The sequence below is a fragment of the Phyllobates terribilis genome, unplaced genomic scaffold (genome assembly GCF_046119375.1).
Source record: "Phyllobates terribilis strain yellow unplaced genomic scaffold, ASM4611937v1 Scaffold_1__5_contigs__length_1240528914, whole genome shotgun sequence".
Lineage (NCBI taxonomy): Eukaryota > Metazoa > Chordata > Amphibia > Anura > Dendrobatidae > Phyllobates > Phyllobates terribilis.
In genome coordinates, this window is record NW_027362761.1 from 258,971,581 (window position 1) to 258,981,759 (window position 10,179).

Genomic DNA, 10,179 nt, shown 5'->3' on the forward strand with positions numbered 1-10,179 from the left:
AACTAGATCAGCTCTGCCAGTGACTTATGTTGCTGTACTGTGCTGGTTTCCCCTGTTACCAGGACTTTTATGGATGTCTCAGTTACAGTTACAATAAAGTAAAATAAAATTTTCCCAAAAGAACTTTGATGATCAATTATGTAAAAAAACAACATAGCAATAAATCATTTAAAACATCCACATTTTTTCTTATTACTTGCATTTTATAAAATATATGTTAGAAAAATAACTAAAACTTATACATATTGGGTATCTAAAGAGACAGTAATACCAAGAAAACTCATTAAACAGGTTATTTCGTGTAAACATTGAATTACATACATTGAATTACTGATGAAGTATTCTGTAATTAATCACTTTCCACCTCAAGTAATTATTATATTATTATAGAAAATATTTTCTACATTAACAATGTCAGACTGTGTTCAATGTTCTTTACATTGAAAATATGTTGGAAAAAAATTACATTACAAGGGAACATCACACTAGTCCTACTCCTGGAATTATTTTGTAAAGTGGCATAATGTAACGGTAGTCTAACCCGTCTAGTCTTCATTCCAGGTACACCAACAGATCAACGTGACATAAATTTTTCTATGCAACCAATAGTTTGGCCATTTCTACAAGTTTTCCAGGAAACTTTTTTCAACACGACAACGCTAGGCCATATGTTGCTTGTGCTACTGTAAGTCAAAAAGCCTTATTTCCATCTGCTGGTTGACCGCAATCAAACGGAACCAAGATGCGTTAGGAATGTTGAAGGGGGAATAGATTTGAACGTGAGACCCGGTCAGGTGACGTCCAGTGAGGAGTTTTTAAATATAACGGTCGAGCGCGCCAAACCTGAGGTGAATTCGGCGCAAAGCTGCAGAAAGAAGTAGATAATAAACAAAAGGCGGCCTTCATTCTTAGAAAAAAGGTTGATAGATATCTAGACAGTGCATAGTGTCTATCAAACACGTGCCTACTCAATACTATATGTATAACAGGAGAAACAGAGTCTTAAATGGCATAAAACAGATTTCTTTATTCAATATAATTAAAATGTAATCCACAAAAGTGGTGTCACAATATAAGTTATTAAAAACAGTACATGGTGAAGTACAATCTATATATAAGTGACATAATCCCGGCTGACTAACACAGAGTGTGAGCCCTGATAGACATATTGCACTTGCGGCAAGCCACCACACAGTACTATCCGCACCTGTGTGCAGATGAGGTGAAATAGTATTCACTTCAGGGTTCCGCTTACCGGCCAGTTGCACAGGGAAGCCAGGAGGGAAGGACAGGTAGACTGAAGATAAAGCATGATCAAGTCGCCATCTGTCCAAGAAGAGACCTCGACGCGCGTTTCGCCACTGTTGATGTAGGCTTTCTCTTGACAGGCTTTCTATCAACAGTGGCGAAAGTAAATAGCATTTTATTGCATAAAATAAGTATTTGATCACATACCAACCAGCAAGAATTCTGGCTCTCACAGACCTGTTGTTTTTTCTTTAAGAAGCCCTCCTACTCTGCACTCATTACCTGTATTAATTGCACCTGTTCCTGGTAAAACTCATTACCTGTATAAAAGACACCTGTTCACACACTTAATCAATCCCACTCCAACCTCTGCACCATGGCCAAGACCAAAGAGCTGTCTAAGGATACCAGGGACAAAATTGTAGACCTGCACAAGGCTGGGATGGGATACAGGACAATAAGCAAGCAGCTTGTTCAGAAGGTAACAACTGTTGGTGCAATTATTAGAAAATGGAAGAAACACAAGATGACTGTTAATCTTCCTTGGTCTGGGGCTCCATGCATGATCATTCTGAGAAAGGTCAGGAATCAGCCCAAGAACTACATGAGAGGACATGGTCAATGACCTGAATAGAGCTGGGACCACAGTCTCAAACATTACCATTAGTAACACACTATGCCGTCATAGATTAAAATCCTGCAGGGCACGTTGCTCATACCAGCACATGTTCAGGCCCATTTTAAGTTTGCCAATGATCATCTGGATGATCCAGAGGCGGCATGGGTGAAGGTCATGAGGCCAAAATAGAACTTTTTGGTATCAACTCTACTCACCGTGTTTGGAGAAAGAAGGAGGATGAGTACAACCCCAAAAACACCATCCCAACCATGAACCATGGTGGGGGAAACATCATACTTTGGGGGTGCTTTTCTGCAAAGGGGACAGGAGGACTGCACCGTATTGAAGGAGGGATGAATGGGGTCATGTATCGTGAGATTTTGGCCAACAACCTCCTTCCCTCAGTAAGAGCATTGAAGATGAGTCGTGGTTGGGTCTTCCAGCATGACAATGACCCAAAACACATAGCCAGGGCAACTAAGGAGTGACTCCATAAGAAGCATTTCAAGGTCCTGGAGTGGCCTAGCCAGTGTCCAGACCTGAACCCAATAAAAAATCTTTGGAGGTATCTGAAACTAAATGTTATCCAGCAACAGCCTCGAAACCTGAAAGATCTGGAGAAGATATGTATGGAGGAGTGGACCAAAATCCTTGCTGCAGTGTGTGCAAACTTGGTAAAGAACTACAGGAAACATCTGACCTCTGTAATTGCAAACAAGAGTTTCTGCACTAAATATTAAGTTCTGTTTTTCTATTGCATAAAATAATTATTTCATGCAATAAAATGTAAATTAATTATGTAAAAATCATAGAATGTGATTTTTTAATTTTTTTTTATATTCTGTCTTTCACAGTTGAAGTGTTCCTACGATAAAAGACCTCTCCATTCTTTGTAGGTGGGAAGACTAGCAAAATCGGCAGGGCATCAAATACTTATTTTCCCTACTGTAGATCGATAGATAGGTAGATAAGTAGAAAGATAGATAGATAGATTGATAGATAGATAGTTAGATAGAGTAATTAAGGCTATGTGCCCTCGATGCTGAAATGCTGCATATTTTTTCCGCTTCTCCCTGTCAAGAAAAACTCATGCGGTTTTTACATGCATTTTTCCCGCCAGGTAGAAGCGTTTGTCAAGCGTTTTTGCATGCATTTCCGCATGCGGGTTATCAAGCGCTTTTCCAAGCGATTTTAGCATCACTTGGAAAAGTGTTTGACAACTTATTCACACTATATAAAATCCATGGATTTATAGTAGTGTGACCAAGTTAGTTAAAAAAAAAAGAGTAAGAATGGTAAACAATAAAAAAAAAAGATTATACTTACCTTCCGATGTCCTCCCGGTGTTTTCTCCGCTGCGTCCAGTGTCTTGGGCGGTTCGCGGTGGTGTGAAGGACCTGCGGTGACGTCATTGAGTCATGTGACAGGTCACATGACTCAATGACGTCATGGCAGGTCCTTCACAACAACGCAACCCACACAACAGACCAGACGAAGGGGAGAAAACACCGGGAGGACATCGGAAGGTAAGTATAATCTTTATTTTTGATTTTAAATTCTTTTTTTTTACAGTTTCTATGGTACCCAGGTACCATCCGCACATTGAACCGTGTGATATCCGCTTGTGCAGATGCAGTGATGCGGATGTCACGTGGTCCAATGCAAGTCAATGGCGGCGATTACGCTGCGTGTCCGCAAAATTAATGGACATGCTGCGTATTTTTCCGCAATGATAATCCGCACAGCACATGCGGATTATCATTGGGAACCATGGGGCACGTATTACCAAGCGTTTTTTAAGCGTTTTCGCTGCGGAAATTCCGCCGCAAAAACGCTTGAAAAACGCATAGTGGGCACGCAGCCTAAGGGTAACTTACTTATAAGGTTATATTTTAGTTTAAAACAACTGGAATTAATTGTAACTAGAGATGATCTTTTGAAATTTGAAGTCTCTGGGTTCAATGAATTTTTCCCCAAAATTTAATTTGTGATGAATAAATTTGCAGTGAATTGCAAATACTCCACTTACCCTGAAATATGTGTATAACACTCTAAAGTCTCCCAGGACTATATTCAACCTCTTTCAGTTTCTATAAAATGTAACTGTCATTATATAAAAGTTTTTAAATATGACAGGTTCTGCAAACAGCTAATGATCAGTCAAAATACTGTTCTCAGGTTTGAAGCTGTTGCATGAATGCATGCAGAGAGCTGTCTAAGGGCTAAATAGTAAGTCTGTGGGTCCATAGACAGCTCTGTGAGAGTGAATGTACAGATCCATTGACTTACTATTAGGGCTCGCTCAGTCTGGCATATATAGCACCCGATGATTCTTTCATGAGAGAGAATCGGACGCTATATGCAAATGACCCTCAGCTCAGACTCTGCTGCGAGCATTAGCCGAGTGTCATGCTATTGGGCTCTGATCCTCTCGCATTCCATATTGGCAGCATAGGTGCGGAGGAGACGGAGAAAGTTTTTTCTCCATCTCTTCCATTGCCAGCATCCGCAGAAATCGCACCTTACACGGACGACATCCAAGTGCAGTACAATAAAATGGCTGGGTCTTATAGGGCAAGGACATGTGACATACACTGCCAATGACACATGCCCTTGCTTGTGTGAAAAAAAGCACTTCGCTCCGTGTGTGCGCTGCTGATAGGCTGACAGACTGCACCTCCCCACTGTAAATGCGGGAAAGAGAAAAAAAAATGGAGATCTTCATTATTTATGCAGAGATCCATTCCCTGCCCCTCCCCCCACCCCGCTGTACACTCAAACTTCGTATTAACATTAATTTTCAGCATTACTGAGAAAAAATCCAGTTATGATTTTGGTGCACGAACAGTTATCAAACATAACCTCGAACAGCCGAATTTTTCTCAAATTGTTCGTGTTCGCCGAACGGCTCGAACACCGCCCAAAACAGCTCGAATTTGAGATTGGCGAACAGTTCGTGTCGAACACCGCTAATCTCTACTCTCCACGCCCATGGGCGTGGGGAGCAGGGAATATTCATTTTCTTTAGTAGCGGGCACAGCTAGGCTGCAGCAGGCGGCTGCTGCCTCCTGTGCCCCGCTGATCCCCCGCTGCCGCTCCCCCATACCCACCACCATGTGGCCATACAATAATATAGTATTCGGACTATAAGACACACCCTCCACTTTCCTCCAAAATTTTGGAGGAAAAAACTGCGTCTTATAGTCCAAAAAATACGGTACATGTTTATTATTGTTCTGCAAAAGTCCTCATTTCTTTTGTTGCAGAGGCCATCACCATACTTCTTGCTGTGCAATAAAAGGTGTTTAAGGTATATTCTATGGCTGCAGTGTTTATATGTATAATTCATCTAACAGTCACTGCGGTCACTGCAGTTCTTTATTGGTGTTGGTGTTGGGGTATAACAGTGGAGTGTCTTACTCTCTACATTTCTGCTGTATAATTTGTTTACTACATTTATACTGAATATTTGGCATTATAGACATATATCAGGCACTTACTATGGTGATTTTTCTTTGCAGATTTCTATAATTGTCTATATTTTCTTCTAATCTTACAGATCAGTCACTAAATCTAGCCTAGTTCTTGCCCGGGACTTTGGTCCTTTAGGGCTTCTGTGCCCAACTTATGTGTCAGACATAACTGGGGACCCTTAGTCAAAGAAAGAAGTGGTTTATTACCATTTCTGTCTTTTATTTTATGGGCTACATAACATTGAATGAATGCTATTTAATGTATAAAGCATCAGGAGTGCTGATGCTTCTTTGGGACCAGGCAAGCACATGATTGCTGAGAACTAGATCAGCTCTGCCAGTGACTTATGTTGCTGTACTGTGCTGGTTTCCCCTGTTACCAGGACTTTTATGGATGTCTCAGTTACAGTTACAATAAAGTAAAATAAAATTTTCCCAAAAGAACTTTGATGATCAATTATGTAAAAAAACAACATAGCAATAAATCATTTAAAACATCCACATTTTTTCTTATTACTTGCATTTTATAAAATATATGTTAGAAAAATAACTAAAACTTATACATATTGGGTATCTAAAGAGACAGTAATACCAAGAAAACTCATTAAACAGGTTATTTCGTGTAAACATTGAATTACATACATTGAATTACTGATGAAGTATTCTGTAATTAATCACTTTCCACCTCAAGTAATTATTATATTATTATAGAAAATATTTTCTACATTAACAATGTCAGACTGTGTTCAATGTTCTTTACATTGAAAATATGTTGGAAAAAAATTACATTACAAGGGAACATCACACTAGTCCTACTCCTGGAATTATTTTGTAAAGTGGCATAATGTAACGGTAGTCTAACCCGTCTAGTCTTCATTCCAGGTACACCAACAGATCAACGTGACATAAATTTTTCTATGCAACCAATAGTTTGGCCATTTCTACAAGTTTTCCAGGAAACTTTTTTCAACACGACAACGCTAGGCCATATGTTGCTTGTGCTACTGTAAGTCAAAAAGCCTTATTTCCATCTGCTGGTTGACCGCAATCAAACGGAACCAAGATGCGTTAGGAATGTTGAAGGGGGAATAGATTTGAACGTGAGACCCGGTCAGGTGACGTCCAGTGAGGAGTTTTTAAATATAACGGTCGAGCGCGCCAAACCTGAGGTGAATTCGGCGCAAAGCTGCAGAAAGAAGTAGATAATAAACAAAAGGCGGCCTTCATTCTTAGAAAAAAGGTTGATAGATATCTAGACAGTGCATAGTGTCTATCAAACACGTGCCTACTCAATACTATATGTATAACAGGAGAAACAGAGTCTTAAATGGCATAAAACAGATTTCTTTATTCAATATAATTAAAATGTAATCCACAAAAGTGGTGTCACAATATAAGTTATTAAAAACAGTACATGGTGAAGTACAATCTATATATAAGTGACATAATCCCGGCTGACTAACACAGAGTGTGAGCCCTGATAGACATATTGCACTTGCGGCAAGCCACCACACAGTACTATCCGCACCTGTGTGCAGATGAGGTGAAATAGTATTCACTTCAGGGTTCCGCTTACCGGCCAGTTGCACAGGGAAGCCAGGAGGGAAGGACAGGTAGACTGAAGATAAAGCATGATCAAGTCGCCATCTGTCCAAGAAGAGACCTCGACGCGCGTTTCGCCACTGTTGATGTAGGCTTTCTCTTGACAGGCTTTCTATCAACAGTGGCGAAAGTAAATAGCATTTTATTGCATAAAATAAGTATTTGATCACATACCAACCAGCAAGAATTCTGGCTCTCACAGACCTGTTGTTTTTTCTTTAAGAAGCCCTCCTACTCTGCACTCATTACCTGTATTAATTGCACCTGTTCCTGGTAAAACTCATTACCTGTATAAAAGACACCTGTTCACACACTTAATCAATCCCACTCCAACCTCTGCACCATGGCCAAGACCAAAGAGCTGTCTAAGGATACCAGGGACAAAATTGTAGACCTGCACAAGGCTGGGATGGGATACAGGACAATAAGCAAGCAGCTTGTTCAGAAGGTAACAACTGTTGGTGCAATTATTAGAAAATGGAAGAAACACAAGATGACTGTTAATCTTCCTTGGTCTGGGGCTCCATGCATGATCATTCTGAGAAAGGTCAGGAATCAGCCCAAGAACTACATGAGAGGACATGGTCAATGACCTGAATAGAGCTGGGACCACAGTCTCAAACATTACCATTAGTAACACACTATGCCGTCATAGATTAAAATCCTGCAGGGCACGTTGCTCATACCAGCACATGTTCAGGCCCATTTTAAGTTTGCCAATGATCATCTGGATGATCCAGAGGCGGCATGGGTGAAGGTCATGAGGCCAAAATAGAACTTTTTGGTATCAACTCTACTCACCGTGTTTGGAGAAAGAAGGAGGATGAGTACAACCCCAAAAACACCATCCCAACCATGAACCATGGTGGGGGAAACATCATACTTTGGGGGTGCTTTTCTGCAAAGGGGACAGGAGGACTGCACCGTATTGAAGGAGGGATGAATGGGGTCATGTATCGTGAGATTTTGGCCAACAACCTCCTTCCCTCAGTAAGAGCATTGAAGATGAGTCGTGGTTGGGTCTTCCAGCATGACAATGACCCAAAACACATAGCCAGGGCAACTAAGGAGTGACTCCATAAGAAGCATTTCAAGGTCCTGGAGTGGCCTAGCCAGTGTCCAGACCTGAACCCAATAAAAAATCTTTGGAGGTATCTGAAACTAAATGTTATCCAGCAACAGCCTCGAAACCTGAAAGATCTGGAGAAGATATGTATGGAGGAGTGGACCAAAATCCTTGCTGCAGTGTGTGCAAACTTGGTAAAGAACTACAGGAAACATCTGACCTCTGTAATTGCAAACAAGAGTTTCTGCACTAAATATTAAGTTCTGTTTTTCTATTGCATAAAATAATTATTTCATGCAATAAAATGTAAATTAATTATGTAAAAATCATAGAATGTGATTTTTTAATTTTTTTTTATATTCTGTCTTTCACAGTTGAAGTGTTCCTACGATAAAAGACCTCTCCATTCTTTGTAGGTGGGAAGACTAGCAAAATCGGCAGGGCATCAAATACTTATTTTCCCTACTGTAGATCGATAGATAGGTAGATAAGTAGAAAGATAGATAGATAGATTGATAGATAGATAGTTAGATAGAGTAATTAAGGCTATGTGCCCTCGATGCTGAAATGCTGCATATTTTTTCCGCTTCTCCCTGTCAAGAAAAACTCATGCGGTTTTTACATGCATTTTTCCCGCCAGGTAGAAGCGTTTGTCAAGCGTTTTTGCATGCATTTCCGCATGCGGGTTATCAAGCGCTTTTCCAAGCGATTTTAGCATCACTTGGAAAAGTGTTTGACAACTTATTCACACTATATAAAATCCATGGATTTATAGTAGTGTGACCAAGTTAGTTAAAAAAAAAAGAGTAAGAATGGTAAACAATAAAAAAAAAAGATTATACTTACCTTCCGATGTCCTCCCGGTGTTTTCTCCGCTGCGTCCAGTGTCTTGGGCGGTTCGCGGTGGTGTGAAGGACCTGCGGTGACGTCATTGAGTCATGTGACAGGTCACATGACTCAATGACGTCATGGCAGGTCCTTCACAACAACGCAACCCACACAACAGACCAGACGAAGGGGAGAAAACACCGGGAGGACATCGGAAGGTAAGTATAATCTTTATTTTTGATTTTAAATTCTTTTTTTTTACAGTTTCTATGGTACCCAGGTACCATCCGCACATTGAACTGTGTGATATCCGCTTGTGCAGATGCAGTGATGCGGATGTCACGTGGTCCAATGCAAGTCAATGGCGGCGATTACGCTGCGTGTCCGCAAAATTAATGGACATGCTGCGTATTTTTCCGCAATGATAATCCGCACAGCACATGCGGATTATCATTGGGAACCATGGGGCACGTATTACCAAGCGTTTTTTAAGCGTTTTCGCTGCGGAAATTCCGCCGCAAAAACGCTTGAAAAACGCATAGTGGGCACGCAGCCTAAGGGTAACTTACTTATAAGGTTATATTTTAGTTTAAAACAACTGGAATTAATTGTAACTAGAGATGATCTTTTGAAATTTGAAGTCTCTGGGTTCAATGAATTTTTCCCCAAAATTTAATTTGTGATGAATAAATTTGCAGTGAATTGCAAATACTCCACTTACCCTGAAATATGTGTATAACACTCTAAAGTCTCCCAGGACTATATTCAACCTCTTTCAGTTTCTATAAAATGTAACTGTCATTATATAAAAGTTTTTAAATATGACAGGTTCTGCAAACAGCTAATGATCAGTCAAAATACTGTTCTCAGGTTTGAAGCTGTTGCATGAATGCATGCAGAGAGCTGTCTAAGGGCTAAATAGTAAGTCTGTGGGTCCATAGACAGCTCTGTGAGAGTGAATGTACAGATCCATTGACTTACTATTAGGGCTCGCTCAGTCTGGCATATATAGCACCCGATGATTCTTTCATGAGAGAGAATCGGACGCTATATGCAAATGACCCTCAGCTCAGACTCTGCTGCGAGCATTAGCCGAGTGTCATGCTATTGGGCTCTGATCCTCTCGCATTCCATATTGGCAGCATAGGTGCGGAGGAGACGGAGAAAGTTTTTTCTCCATCTCTTCCATTGCCAGCATCCGCAGAAATCGCACCTTACACGGACGACATCCAAGTGCAGTACAATAAAATGGCTGGGTCTTATAGGGCAAGGACATGTGACATACACTGCCAATGACACATGCCCTTGCTTGTGTGAAAAAAAGCACTTCGCTCCGTGTGTGC